The sequence below is a fragment of the Miniopterus natalensis genome, chromosome 2, assembly GCF_054644295.1.
Source record: "Miniopterus natalensis isolate mMinNat1 chromosome 2, mMinNat1.hap1, whole genome shotgun sequence".
Taxonomy (NCBI): domain Eukaryota; kingdom Metazoa; phylum Chordata; class Mammalia; order Chiroptera; family Miniopteridae; genus Miniopterus; species Miniopterus natalensis.
In genome coordinates this window covers 161,613,931-161,629,785 of record NC_142082.1, presented here as the reverse complement: position 1 = coordinate 161,629,785, position 15,855 = coordinate 161,613,931, and positions in this window count along the sequence as shown.

The window sequence follows — 15,855 nt, the reverse complement described above, 5'->3', positions numbered from 1 at the left end:
GGACTTGGAAGAATGCCAGTTGCAATGCACAGAGGCCCTTCTTTGTGTGGTATTGTTTCTGTGAGTAAATGCCAAGACTGGCCCTGGGCTAATTGAAATGAGCAGCTGCATGGGTCGAGTCAGTATCAGGAGCAAGTATTAACAGGTGCAAGGGGGCCACGGGCTTTTCCTTTGTCAATATTGAAGTAAACAGGTAATGCTGTTCATTTGTCTTCTGAAAATGTAAAACTCCAGGCTCAAATTGAAAGCAGCCCTTGGCATCTCCTCTGTGTCTGTCCATGAGCCTAGGCTGCCTCCAGCTCCCTGAATTCAAAACCAGGCCGTTACTCATGTCCAGGAGGACCCAGAAGTTTGGGGGCTATATCTTCAGGTGTAACTTAGGATGGATTGCAAAAATCACAGGAACTTCTAGCAAGTGTCGAGTGGCTCCCCCAGTATAGATCGAGTCTTAAAGTGGTTTTAGTTGAAGAAGCTTCTTGTGGGGGAAGAAAACCTCTCTCCCATTTCTGATTCTATTCAGGGCCACTGTAACCTTGTTCTTGTCTGCTTGCTTGGGGCATGTAAAGCACCACGGCCAGACCTGCTAAGTGTTTCATTTCCTCTGCGACCCTGGTAGTCTCTGTCAAAGAAATTGAGCTAAAATGGTTTCTAGGAGTTAAAAAATTAACATTCTCACCACAGAAATTTCAGATCTGACCAAGGAAAGAATCTGTGAGTGGCTCTTAATGACCCATCAAAGCTACAGGGTTTAATTTTTGGAGCAGAAATATTGTTCATTTATGTTTATTAATGTGAGAAATTTTTCAACAGAGGAAGAAAGAGAACTGCAAGCTATAAAACAGAGGCATAAACAGTTGATTTGATCATCAGGGACAATAGCCATTTTAACTACGCCGAGTTGGAGTGCTCAGGGTTCTACCAGGTTCACTCCCATCGCAGGTTCTCGTTCAAAACAACCTGGAATTCTGCCATTTCTGCAGGGTGGATTAGATAAATGGCTTTTTGCACCTCCCCATAGCATTTTGACAAGTCTGTTTCACATAATGCATCCTTCATTCTATTTTACATTCTGTATATAAAACAATGTTGAAAGAACTAAAACAGATCTGGTTTGTCTTAATATTCAAAGTCACTTTTGTACCAAACCTATAGGATTTTGTATGACTCACCTAGGACCTGTCACAAATTCCATGAGAGATTATTAATAATAATCTCTAATAAGAAATGTCTTCTTGTTGACTCTCAGGTGAAGCTAAAGAAAATGTGTTACCATAGCTTGGGACATTCAGCCTCCATGGAATCTCTCATACCTGCAACTTTAAAACGAAGCTGGTCTGTTGAGCTGATTGTATTTTATCAACTTGTATTTAAAGAAACAAGTCTGATTTTCTGGTTTTGCTTTATTTTGTTTTGTTTTAATGAAGAAAGAGTTGTCATGTACAAGACAGAGGACTCTAATTTTTGTCCATTTTATAGAATCATGGATAATCTGGTACTCCACTTTAATATTCACTTCTCAGAGGGAAATGTTGAAGGGACGGGTGCACACAGTTCATAGTAGCCTCTGGGTGTAAAATCGAGGCCATGCACCTTTGATTTGTGGAATCAGCTTCATCTGTAGTCATATCATTTAGGATGAGCAGCTGGGAGGCCCAGACACCCATTTGTCTCAATGGGCTCCCCTGGAAACAGGAACATCTGCTTTTCCATGCGCTATACTGTAAATTGAGCCTTGCTTTGTTCTAGGTTAATTTTTCCCCCTAAAATTTCTTCTCCCAGCTCATCAGCCTCTTTGGCACATTATTGAATACTTTAGCCATGAATTATTGATCTGGAGATTCCAGGATTGGTTAAACATTTCAGAATGGTAAATCTCATTGTCTAATTGATTGATTAATCCATCAGACCTTTATTAAGCACCTATTCTATGCCAGATATTGTTATAGATCCTAGAGAACTCTTAAGGCACTTACAGTCTAATAAAACAATTATAACACAATCATGTGAATGCGGTAGTAAAGGAACAATGGAAAGGGTGTGTCTAACACAGTCTTCAAGATTAGAGAAGCTTTCCCACAAGTGATTTTTTTATTTTAATTTTTTTTAGAGCAGGCATTAGGCAGGTGAGTAGGTGTTTGCCAGGCAGAGAAGAAAAGTTGTGACATTCCAGGCAGAAGAATCATCATAGACAGAAATAGGAGGCATTATAGGGCATGCCCATCTAAGGACGAGTGAAATGTTTAGTGGGGCTGGAGCATAGGGCATATGATAAACTGGAAGATGAGTCTGGAATGTGAAGACATGATTGTTATTTCAGGGTTTGGAAAATTATGGCACTATGGAATTTCCTTAAGACATTGGAGTGTCCACTCAAACTGAGCCAATCTTTAGCTTGTTCCTCCATGTGGTGAGTAAGAAGTATTGATAAAATAAGCCGAAAGAATAACCACAAATGCTAAACAAATACAATCTATATGGCGTAAATAGGGTAATCTGGAAGAAAATAATATGAAATGCATACATTTTGATATGTGTACTGGAAATAAATATAGTATGTTCTTTCCTCTCAGGATTCTCTGGCAATGCTATCTTTTATACAAAGGGCATTTCTCCCCTTCAATATAGCCACTGATTCAAACAAAACATCTGCAATCAACACTGGCTGGATTCCCACCACTAGGTGCATTTCTAATGTGCTTTTCATTTGCCTTTTTATTATGTATTCTAGGGGGCTGCATATAGTAAGGCTGGCCTATGAAACACGAGGCTAAATGTTCCCTTATGAATTGTATGTAGCAGAAATAGGGATGGCTTTTTAAAGAGCCAGCAAATAACCTCCACATATCAAAGAGCACATAAGCTATAATTTTTAACCCAAGAAACAGAATTACAGGATCATAAAAAGAGTTTTTCATTTTTATATTTTTATTTTTCTAAACAATAAACACTTTTATTGGTTTGAGAGATAGTACTAGACTTAGTAGAATCATGGAAAATGATAGCCATTCTCAACTTGAACTTTCATTTTCATCTGATCCTGTAATAACATACTAGATAATCAGTGGGGAAATTCATCTGTATCCCCTAGGTTTGGTCCATGCCCCCAGTCTTTTTAAGCCAAGCTGTCATATCTTTGAGCCCTGCAAGATCTGTTCATAATGATAAGCCTAAATTATTTGTGGGAAATACTGTTCTTGGGTAACCACCACATGTCTGCTCCCCTTCACCCCATTTACCTTCATTTGTTTTTACTGTTCTAACTTTGAAAACCTGGATCTTAGCCTTTAATGTTGAATTCAGTGTTACCTCTGGTCTCCTTCAACTTTGATTCCTTCTTAGGTTCTTTAATGTTTCAGCATTTTTAAAACTCTGCTTTCACCTTTTGTTTTGGTCTTCCCATTGCCTTGAGCCATCTCTTCTTATTAGTCTCTATTCCACCTCCCAGTTTTACCAACCCTACCCCAAAGGGTGGTATTCAAATACCTCCAAGTGAACACAAAACTGAAGATTATACCTAAAAGTTGGTCATCAGTTAACAAGCAGCTACTACAAGAGTCAGCTGTGGGTTCATTGTTTAATGATGCTCACCACTGTGCTGGATCAGATTTCAACATGACAGGTATGGGTACACATGTTCACTGGAGACAAAGACAGAAATCAGACTCTACAAACATCATGGGAATTTCCCAGCAACATGTAGTTAAATACCTCTGGTCCATAGCGGAACCATGCAAATCCACTGTGAATTAGTAAAGTTTCCATTTTTATCAGGAAAAGAGATCAACATGATAGTGATATCACACCTAAAACAGCAACATAAGACATGGTGCTCATCAGCTATGTCTGTTAATACAGTTCCCACCAGGCAGACTGCTGTGCCTGCTTCTGAGCTCCACAACCAAAAATACAAGTGAAAGCATCAAAAATGTTCAGAGTAAAGCCACCAAGATTATCCAAGTTTTGGAAAATAAGACCTTTGAAGGAAGGTCAAAAGATTGGGGGTTTTTCTGGATGAGAAACAATTTCAGGATGATCCGTGAGAATTTTCAGTGTCTTATTCAGAGAACAGCTGATAAGCATTTTCATCTGTCACCCACTAGGGGCAGAAGAGAAGGGAAAAGGGCTGAAAGTGAAGCAAAAGATAGAAGCTTGAAAGGAGAAACGCTGATTGAAGAGAGCCATCAACCATGGAAAGAGCCATTTCACTTCCTTCTAAAGCCTGGGTAGAACCTTGCTCACTTGGCGTGGATGTGGGCTCTTTCCTAAAAGCCAGGGGTGCACTAGCTGTTCCCCTTGTTAGAATAAAGTTTATGTAATGAGCTGTTTCCTTGTTTAGGGACACTTTTATGGAGAGTTAAAAGATTATTTTATCCATTTGGTTTTGTACTGACTTTGAAGCAAAACTATGAGTAATCGGTAACCTGGATACATTACCACCTGTCATTGCACTTCCTGTGGTTCACTGTGTATGAAAGAACTAAGTGTATAAATGAAATCCAAATACCAGAATCTAGTTGTAGCCTCAATAGTCTTTTTGAAAGACACATAGAATAAATGGTTTTGAGAGAAGTAAAGACATTAATGAACAGGTCTTGGGATCCTGTATGACTAATAAGAAACTGGGGATTTTGGTTAGAATTGTTTCAGTCCTAGGTGAAAAGGTAACCCTGAAATGACATCTTAATTCACACTAATATGGAGGGTCAGGTAACACAATCTGTCACTCTAATTTATTTAATTTATTAACCCTTGCATATCCCATCAACTTCAGATTAAATTTAACATATTAAATAAGGTTTTCACACTTGAGCGGGTAAGATCTGTCCTATGCTTTTTCTAGGTTGTTTAAGTAACATGATTTTAAGAGTACAGGATATTACCTTTACCACCCAGATACACAAAACCTAGTTTCTTCAGGTTCCTCATCAGGAATTTTCTTTTAAAGTGTAAATACTTGTATTTCCAAGTCCTATTCCAAAGCAATTTAAAACCAAAAAGTCTAAAACTCATCTTCCTCAACAAACTACCATGCCCTCCTGCAGTGACTGTTTCCTAAGGGTGTTGAAGCACACCTTCTCTCCAACTCCACCCTATTGCTTTTAAATCCTCATGCTTTTCAACTGCGTTAGCTGGTCTCATGGCTGATAGTCTCAGCTGCCTCCACTTCAGCTTTCATAAGGTCACTAGATTGAATTTCCTAAAATGTAAATCTGATTATGCCTTTCCTGCCCTGTAATTCTTTAGGGGCCCCTCATTACTTATGACAGTGGTCTCCACACCTAATTAATCATCAGAATTGCTATGGAGTTTTTCAAATGAATAGATCTTAGGGCATGACAACCTACCTACTGTGTTGGAATATCCATTACACACACATATATACACACAAGTATGCATACATATGTATAAACACACACACAAATACATACATGCACACGCATGTACATCTATACAGTAGCCCTTCTTTATCTGCAGTTTCACTTTCCATGATTTCAGTTACACATAGTCAACTACAGTCTGAAAATATTAAATGGAAAATTCCAGAAATAAACAATTCATAAATTTTAAATTGCCATGCCATTCTAGTGTGATAAAAATCTCCTGATGTCCCATTCTGTCCCACCAGGAACATGACTCATCCCTTTGTCCAGTGTATCCATGTAGTATACACTACCCACCCATTAGTCACTTAGTAAATGACTCAGTTGCCAGATCTACTACCAAGGCATCTCAGTGCTTGTGTTCAAGTAACTCTTAGTTTACTTAATAATAGCCCCAAAGTGCAGGAGTAGTGATGCTGGCGTTTGGATATGTCAAAGAGAATCTACAAAGTGCTTCCGTTGAGTCAAATGGTGAATACAGTACAAAAGATCTTTTGAGACAACATTTACATAACGTTTATTATAGTATTATGGTTCTATTTTTATTATTTTTATTGTTATTAATCTCTTACCATGCCTAATTTGTAAATTAAACTTCACGATAGGTATGTACATATAGGAAAAAACAGTATGCAGGCATTGGCACAGGTTTACAGCTGTGAGCATGCAAAACAGAACTTATTCCTGTATTATTATAACCATAACCTACATGTCTTTTTCAGTGTGAACAATTGTAAAACTACTTTTGCCCACTCCTGTATATAGGGTTTGGTACTATCTGCAGTTTCAGGCACCCGTTGGCGGTCTTGGAAAGTATCCCCGCGAGATAAGGTGGGACTGTTAAAGCTCGATAGATTTGGAGACCTCTATCCCACAGTGATCTATAGGAGCAGGGCCCTTCACTGGATTTTAATTCACAGCTCCTCTACATGTCAAATGAAGTTCCTTTAACCCACCAGAATCTCATACATTGAAGTCTTTGCACATGCCTGGAATAACTTTCCTTCCTCTCCCTAATCCCCTGGAAGCCCTCCAAGTTTCAAGACTCAGAATGTATGGCTCATACTCCCCAAATTATTCACTACTTCCTCTCTGCTCCTGGTGTGTCCTGTCCATGCTCTAGTGACATCACATGACTATGAAGCTGTTTCTCTCTTGCTCCCCCAGTAGACTGTGAGCTACTTGAGGGTAAAAAGCGTGTCTTGTATATCTTGAAGCCTTTGCGCCTCTTGCCACCTCTCCATGCTCCTGGATGTCTGTCACACAGTGGTTGGTGTTTAGAAAGTGCTGAATAAGTGTTCTGGGTTCCCGGAAGCAAGGAGAGGAAGAACAAAAGGTAGATACTCTTGAGATGATGCCTTGGAAGATAGTGAACTATTAAGTTAACTTTTCTACAGACAGAGGAATCTATAGCACTTGGAATCTAAACAGAGCGATATGTAAGATTAGGTTAGAAGGTAGCTGTGAAATGCAGACATTTATTTGGGGGACACACAGTTGAATCAGATTTTCAATTCACAACCAAATAAACAAAATTAAGAGATTTCACCCATTTGTGTACACATATTTAAATATATACATATATTTTAATAGGGAAAACAAAATGAAAGGGGTGACTGTTTATTTCTCCAATTAAGATAATTAAAAAAACTATTATGTACCATCACCATATTTTCAGAAAGAAAAGCCTATTTGTATATCCCCCAAAAAGTAGGAAACGTAAATATCAGATTAAAGAAGTATTTTGAGTAAATATGATTATGTAAAATATATGTAAATGTTGTCTTTGTTTTTCCTTTTTATCTGCAGACAGGAGAAAAAGTTCATAGATCAGAAATGATATTCAGACAGGATTTTGGGATAGGCAGAAAGACTTTCAAAACTTCCTTTATATCCAAAGCAGGGATCTGACATTATCTCCTCTAGGTGAAATAACCTTGAATGGACTGACATTTGCACAATGGCTTTCTTTTTGATCTGTCTGTAGTTCTAATTACTTGAAAATACCTTTGCTATTTCCCTGCATCCTTCTGCCTATATTATTTTATGACAGTCTAATAAGAACTCAGCCTTCCCCACTGACCAAGTATAAAATTATATAAATTGTAATATCCTAATGGAAATGCTAACTTTATGTCAAAAAGTCAGGATAGAGTTTGGGAGTTGTGTAAGATCAGAGAGAAAATAAGACACTCACACTGGAAACGTTACCTTCTTGCATCTCTTGTTAGAGGATTATGGGTTCTAGTGTGATGGGAAAGGGCTGAGTTGGGAGGACAAGAGGTAAAACCATAATGTTGGTTCTCATAATAAACTCAGTGCAGAATTCAGAATTTTCTAAATCAGGCTAAGGCTGAAATCACATGATGTACCAATAAAATTTCTCAAGTTTCTGCAAGCAAGTATACCAGTTAGGGGTTGCTTTTGACCTCATGTAATAGAAACCTAACTGCAGTGCCAAGAGCTACTCAGACCACCATGGCAAGAGGTCCAGAGGTAAGCTGGACAAGTCTGTTCACATCTGCTCTGCTACCACGGCTCCCCAGGTTCACCAGTGCCCAGGCTCCTTGACGTTTGCTTTTGCATCCTTCTGATCATCTATGATAGTTGGTCCAGCACAAGCTCCCAGTTGCATTCCAGGCAGGAAGAAGGAAACAATGAAAAAGGAGTGGTGCCTATATCAGGAAAGTCAAAAGTTGCCTAGAAGTCTTCCATTGACTCATTTTGTTATACCCCACCCTCCAGAACGGTGTCCAATGGCCACCCCTGCATGCAAAAGAAACTGTGAAATGAAAAATTTTGCTTTGGCACATCCCTGCCCCATATGCTGCTAGTGAGAATGAAGGGAAAGGAGATATTGAGTGGAAACTAGCAAGGTCTGCCACACCAAACAATAGTATTGATTATGCTTCATTTTTCCTTAGAAGCTCAAAGAATTTCTGAAGCAGGAATATAACTCTGCCCCTTCCTGTGAAATATAGTGTTCCTTACATCCAGAGAGTCATCAAAGAGAATTCATTTCTTATTCCCTCTTTTTCTAGGTCTGTTTGCCACATTAATTATAATAAACTATAATAATTTAGGATAAAAATCCTCAAATTTTGGAGTCATATTTGATGCCCCCCCACCCCATTGCTCCCTTCATATTTAGTGAACTGTCAGGTTTGGTAAAAATCACCTCTTTTCTGTTTCTTCCCCTTCCCTCTTTTTATTCCCCAGTGCTGTGCTAGTGCTCATCTCTTTCTTTGGTTTTTATAAAGGCCCCTTGACGGAACGCTCAACATCCCCTCTGATCCCTCCCTGGCACACCCTGTACATTTCAGTTTGAGTCAATCTTCTTGAACTTCACCAATTTTATGCTATACATCTTTTCAAAATCTTTGGTGGCTTCCTTTTGCCTATCAGGCGAGTCACCATAAAACTAACTGCTTGGTGAACTTAAATTAAGGTAAAAACACCACCCTGTAAAAACACCACCATTTCCTCCGTTTTCCAATGGTTCTTCAAGACTGAATGTAATTGTCTATTGGGAAGCCTTTGCAGGTGCCCGGGCAGAATAAATCACTTCTTCCTCTGAATGGTTAAGAGTTATTTGTACATGCAGGGACTATTCATTATACTCCTCAGGGGTCACTGCAGAGTCTGACTTGCAGTAGGTGCCCAATAAACGTCTATATGACTGACTATGTGGATATAGTGATTAGTGAGTTCCTCTGGCTAAATATCGGAAGTGTAGGTTGCTTCAGCATGAATGCCAGGCACCTATATGGTAACACACACACATGGCCTAGATCCCCAACTTAATTTCCTCTCTGAATTTCAACATTTTGCTTAGGAGGAACCTTCTAGTTTGCCTGTTAACTGCTCATCTGTAATTGTTATCCTTTGCCCACGTCTGCCTAATGGGCCATAAATCATGCCTGATGCTCACCCAGGTTGATTAACCACCATCATGGCAAACAGCACTTAAGAGGTTCCGGAGAATTTGGGATCAATAAAAATAATAATAGTAATAAAAGCGTGAACTCCATATATTAGGCATTATGTTAAGTGCTTGACATAGATTGCTTCATTTACTCTTCAATAAAATCCTATGATTAATTAAGTATTATTACCACCATTTTACAGATGCAAAAACTGATATCAGTGGAGCTAAGTAATTTTCTCTAGATCATTGTATCCCTGATGGCAAAGCTGATGCTGCTAAGCACTACGTGTATGGTTTCAAATGGTTTCACTGGGTGGGGGATAAGGTTAACTGGGACAAAGAAAATTGTGTTTTGAAATAAATAATAACCATGTTTACCTAAAAAGCAATCAAGGTCTGCATAAACCTGATGATAACAGTGTAGCAGAAATATGCTCTTTTCAAATATCCTTCATGAAGAGTGAGATACGCTCTTGTAGATGTGGGTGGTTAGGTCATGGTCTCAGCTCTTCAGTTATTCTTCTTTCTTTATTCTCTCCTTTTTAATGCCCCACTAATGTTGTACAATACCGACACTCTCCTTCTAAACGATTTCTGTTACTGTTGCTCTTGCACTGAGTTGTTTGGGCTGGGCAATTTTCAGGTTGAGTGTCGTTTTCTGGAACAGCTCATCTTTTGCTCACCTTATTGTGCCACACTCTGCTTTTTCTCTCAAGCCCTTTATTGTGGGCTTTCTGGGTTTCCAAGATAGTGTCTTATAAAATAAACTTTTTGATTGACACTTACAGGAAGAATTATATACACACCCAATACTTGAAACATAACCTACTACTAAATCCACCTGCAATGCGTTTGAGTTTATGAAATCTATGGGTTTACAACTATACATAAAAGGGCAAACGTTAATGTAAAGTACAAAAAATAGTTATAATACATAAAAGCTAAAGAAGGTGCTATTATCCAAAAGACATAAAAAACTAATACCACTCAATAGCAAAAAAACCCCTGAAACAATCTGATTTAAAAATAGGCAGAAGATCTGAATAAATACTTTTTCCAAAGAAGACCAACAGATGGCCAATAGGTACATAAAAAAGGTGCTCAGAATCATTCATAATCAGGGATTTGGCAAATCAAAACCACAATGAGATGTCGCTTCACACCTGTCAAAATGGCTGTTATCAAGAAGACAACAAATACATGTTGACAAAGATGTGGAGAAAAGGAAACCCTTGTGCCATGTTGATAGGAATGCAACCACTATGGAAAGCAGTGTGGAGGTTCCTAAAAAATTAAAATAGAACTACCAAATGATTCAGCCATTCCACTTCTGGGTATATATTGGAAGAAAATAAAAACACTAACTTGAAAAGATATATGTACCCTATGTTCATTGCAGCATTATTTGTAATAGCTAAGATATGAAAACAACCTAAGCACTCATAGATGGATGGATGAATGAATAAAGAAATTGTAATGTTTATATACACAGTGGAATATTACCTTACCATGGAAAATGAATGAGGTCTTGCCATTTGCAACAGCATGGAAAGACTTTAGGGCATTACGCTAAGTGAAATAAGTCAGACAGAGAAAGGTGAATACCTTATAATCTCTCTTACAGGTAGAATTAAAAAACAAACAAATAGCTCATAGATACAGAAAACAGAATGGTGGTTGCCTGGGGCAGTGGGTAGGGTGGGAGAAATGGATGAAGGGGGTTAAAAGGTAAAAACAAAGACAAACAAAAAAACCAAAAAATAAAACCAAATATAATGATATATGTACTCTGTTTCTTCTACTGAATGTATACTTATTTATACACTGTCAATTTGTATTTGTCTCTATTTTCTAAATAGAGAAGAGTAAATGTGGATAATTGCAAGTCAAATTACACCAAGAACAAAAGTGCTAATCAACATAGGTGGCAATGCATGATAATCAGTTCAAAAGAGAGTCCAATAATTTGTGCAAGAATGAGCATTAGTCAAACATCCTAATAAGAAATTTAACTATAGATTCAATTCCTTATTTCTTGGCAGATAAAAATCTCTAAATGATTCTATAGCTGTTAATAAGACATTTAAATGGCATATATAGCTTACAATAATGCTAACGCATCAATTTGGGAAAAAGCATTGGGAAATTATAACCTATGAGAAAGACTTGTACTAAAAAAGTTTCCATTGATGTAACAAGAAAGCATGGTTATTAAATTATTGGCCAAATTCATGTGTGCTGACTCAAATTTGAATCATTTTGGACAGAGTAGCTTATTGTCATGCCCCACCTGAGGTTCATATGATCAACAACACAGATCCTAGAATCTCTGCTAGTTGAGACAATATTTTCTTTTTTTAAAAAAATAATAGTTTATTAATTTTTAGAGAGAGGAAGGGAGAAGAGAGAGACATCCGACATGAGAGTGTAACATAGATTGGCTGCCTCCTGCATGCCCCCTACTGGGGATTGAGCCTGAAACCTGGACTCGGAATTGAATCAACAGCCTCTCGGTGAATGGGACGACTCCCAACCAACTGAGCCACACCAGTCAGGGCTATTTTCTATTTTTACAAAGGAATTACTTACTATTAATATAAACTTTGAAAAATATGAAGCAAAATATTAATTTAAATTAATAATTTTTGTTACAGATTTTTTTCCTAAATAAATTCAGACATTGTGAAAATTTCTGTCTGCTTTTAAAGCACCTGAAGCCTATTAGATGGGATATTATTGAAATGTTTAGAAAAATTTGACTGAGATTCTAATCAATGTATAAATGGTTGGATCTGATTTATTAAATTTAAAAGTTTTGGTTTATTAGCTGTTTAAATGGTGTACAAATGTTTAGAGAGATGTCATTTGTTAGAGTCGTATCTTTAATAAATTGGGCATTAAACAAAGAATAAATAGCAGTGTACATTGTACTTCAGGCACCAAAGTCCCACAGGCAAAGAAAAAAAATTAAATGCCTAGTATTGTGCTACACACATGGTAGGTGCTCAATGATTTTTTTTCCCCCCTATAAAGTTACCTGGCTCTTCCCAAGTAACTTTTTATTCCATATTTTCTCCAATATTTTATTTTTCTCCCACCTTTTCCTTATGTACCAATAACTCTCTCAGATGTGGTCTCTGTGTCTTCTCCTAGCCCTAGCTACTGCTCACACGAAGTTGAGGATATTCTAAGAAGAGTACAGGGATAATAGGCCAAAGTTATCTTTCAGATAACCTAGCAACTCCACCAAAGTTGGGCTGTGATAGTGAGTCATGCTGTGGTTATCCTAAGTGATTATACAACTAAAATTGGGGGTAGGGCTTGCACTGTGCCTTCTAAGCGGAGGACCGATACATTCTTTATGCAACCCAATTTGACCACATTCTTCAGTGATCATCACAGTTCTAAGCTCAGTTTCCCAGAAGACCCTTGTGTGGTGGAAGTTCCCATTCCCACTTAACCTGGGATGATTTATAAAGCCCCCAGTGTTTGGCACACAAGGGGGCTGGTGATGGCAGCCAGCAGTCGAAGCAGGGGAAAGAAGGATGTCTTGGACATTTTTCTGAGATAATATGAGAAGGTAGTAGATGGAATTTTGCTCTCCTCTACGTTAAGGATAACAGCTTTGCCCACTATTGCTGTAGCCTGGCTTACCATGGTCATTCTGAGACTCAAGAGTTCCTTAGCTATCTGGCAGCTGACCTGGACCCAGCATCTTAATATAGCTCGTGTATTTTAGACCAACGAACACAAAGCTTGACACAGATTGCTATTCTGCCTTTAAGTTTGTTTTCATGTCATCTTATGGAAGTAAGTGATAAAATATCAAAGACAGGTAACATGCTAATTTATCTGGACTTCTGAGGCTAGTCTACCTCACTTCACACCACAGCACGGTCTTTCTGAAACAGAAAATCGCTACTTTCTGCTACCAGTTACTCTCATCTGTTGTGACTATGTCATGTTCTTGACACTGCTATTCATACCAGGGGCTCTCTCTTCCTGGCGTCCTGGCTTTGCAGGCTCAAATAAATTCCTTCATGGTGTGGTTGAAAAAAGAGTTTCTAAGTAGATTGTATCTAGGAAATTATGATCACTCACATTCATAATTTTCATCATTAAAGATAACATTAATTCTAAAATATTTGGGGTTTTTGCTCAAGCACAGGTCACTTCTAGTTCTTGGGTAGAAAATAATGACAGCACTTTGTTTCTTGACTGATTAAAAATAATAATTATTATTATTATTATGAGAATCCTCTAACAGTGGCTACACCCTGGAGCCAGAAAGCATATGTTTAAATCTCAGGTCTACCATTTACTAGCTGTCTGACCTAGGGCAAGTTAAATAAACTCTCTGTGCTTTTATTTAAAATCTATAAAATAGGGTAATAATGCCTATGTTACAAGAGTGTTGTTGAAATTCATGGGCATGGAAAACTGCCTGATATATGGTAAGTGTTCAGTAAATGTTGGCTATTATTAAAAGCTATTGAAGATGGGTCATATGATAATGCTACATATTACAAATGGACTGTTTTATTTTAGGTGATTTAAAGTTTTCTATGGGGTTCAGAAAGATTTGGATCCTCTATTATCTGAATGTCTCTTGCTCCTGTTTTTCTTTGTACTGTGTCCATTAAAATTTGGTATCATTAACAGCAACCACCTTGCTAATAAAGCCAAAATATTCTGTAATCAACTCTTGCTGTCCAAGTTTGATGAGTATTCAGCCCTTTAGCTCAGCATACCGATTGTGTAAACAGTGCAATGAATTCTAACTCACTTTTGATTGCCACCATCTGAACCAAACACGAAACCTAGTTGATCCAAAATGATTTGGGCTTTACAATGTTGTGTACTACGTGCTCTGCACACTCAAAACAGGAGTATCTTTGAATTTAACATATTTTCCTTTTCAGAAGACAAAAATTCTTTTAATTAAAAACATTTTTAAAAATTTCAGTATGTGTAATTGTTAACACCTGCTATGTGTTACCAACAGATGTTTCTGGCTTACCTAAGGGAACTGATATAATTATTCTATAAGTTTATTGGCATGGCATTTACCAAGATAGCTGGGAAACTTTAGCTGCTGACTTTGTATGCAATATTTGGTATTTCTTTTAATCTTTTCCCCAGTTGCTGTCAATTCCCACACACCCTCCCCAGCCAGGCCCACTGAAAGCAAAAATGTCCTTCTTGGATACCAAAATGGTCACAAAAATGGCCATGTCCATTTTAGTTTTTGTGAGAAGTTACTGAAATTAAATTATGTGTATTCTGAAGCTTTGTAAAATGTATTTTTAAGTGTTTTAGCAGCTAATCCTTATAATGTTCAACATGGAAGTCTTACATCTTGATTATAAGTGTAGAAGTGTTGTAGGCAGTTAGACACGAGCAGAGCAAGGGAGATGGGCCTGGTACAAAAGGTCACCAGGGTGGAAAGACTAGCAAGGGGCAAAACTGGGCAAACAAGGGCCTCGACCCCAGGGTCACCTTTTGCCCCCCAGCATATGGCTGGTCATGCGGTTCAAACCCCCAGACCTTTCACATGGCTGGTCATTCAGTTTAGACTCCCTGAATTTTTCTCCCTAAAGAGAACATCTGGGCCTCAGTTGTATTTCAGCTCCAGGCCCAGAAAAGGAACAAAACCAGGCAAGTGACACTGTGGCTGCCTCAGGACCAGCTGTATCAACTGATGGCTCCCTGACCTGGTACTGGCCAATCAGTAGAGACCATGACCCCCAAAGAGCACAACTGGAAAGCTGATGAATATTATATTGAGACCCTCCGCTGAGACCTCCCCTAAGATTCCCACCTGCAAAACAGAGAGATAAATGCCTTCAGCCCAAAGGACCCAACATGGACTCTCCCCCAGGGAAGCACACCTGCACCATTCCTCCCCCACCTTTTTACCTTTACTGTCTCCATGAGACTTGCAACCAGGGGAGCAATGGGCACCAGCAGCTTGTCCTGGGCTAATCCCCTGGACCTGTCTCCAAAGCCCCCTTTTCTCTGACTTCCCAATGAGCCAACACAGCCCAGTCTAGGCTCTCCTATTGCTTCTTCTAAGTCCTTCCTTGTTTCACTGTCCTGAGTGTGCATTTGCTCTGGCCAATAAATTCTTGCTTGCTTTGTGGCACTTTGTCTCTCGACTGAAATTTTTCCTTCAAGAAGATAAGAACCAAGTTTTCATAGGCTCGCCAGTAATGGAAGTTATACCATCTAGATAATTCCCTTTTAATAGCTTGGCTTCAAATGAAACTATCATAAAAATGGAGTTTTCGTTATTTTTCTGACCATTTCTAAGGTCTCATAAGCAGTCGGCTTTCTGAATTCTTCGTTTATGATACTAATCACAATTACCTACAGGCATGTGTTAAATATGACACTGGTTTCAGCCAAATAATGGGCCAATTGCGCACAATGAAGAAAGAGAGGCAGCTCCATTTATAACCGCTGTTTCAACAGAGCTCTATTGTAATCAGAGTGATCTGAGGGTGACTCATTAATTAATTGATGTTCTTTCTTAGTATGTGCCGT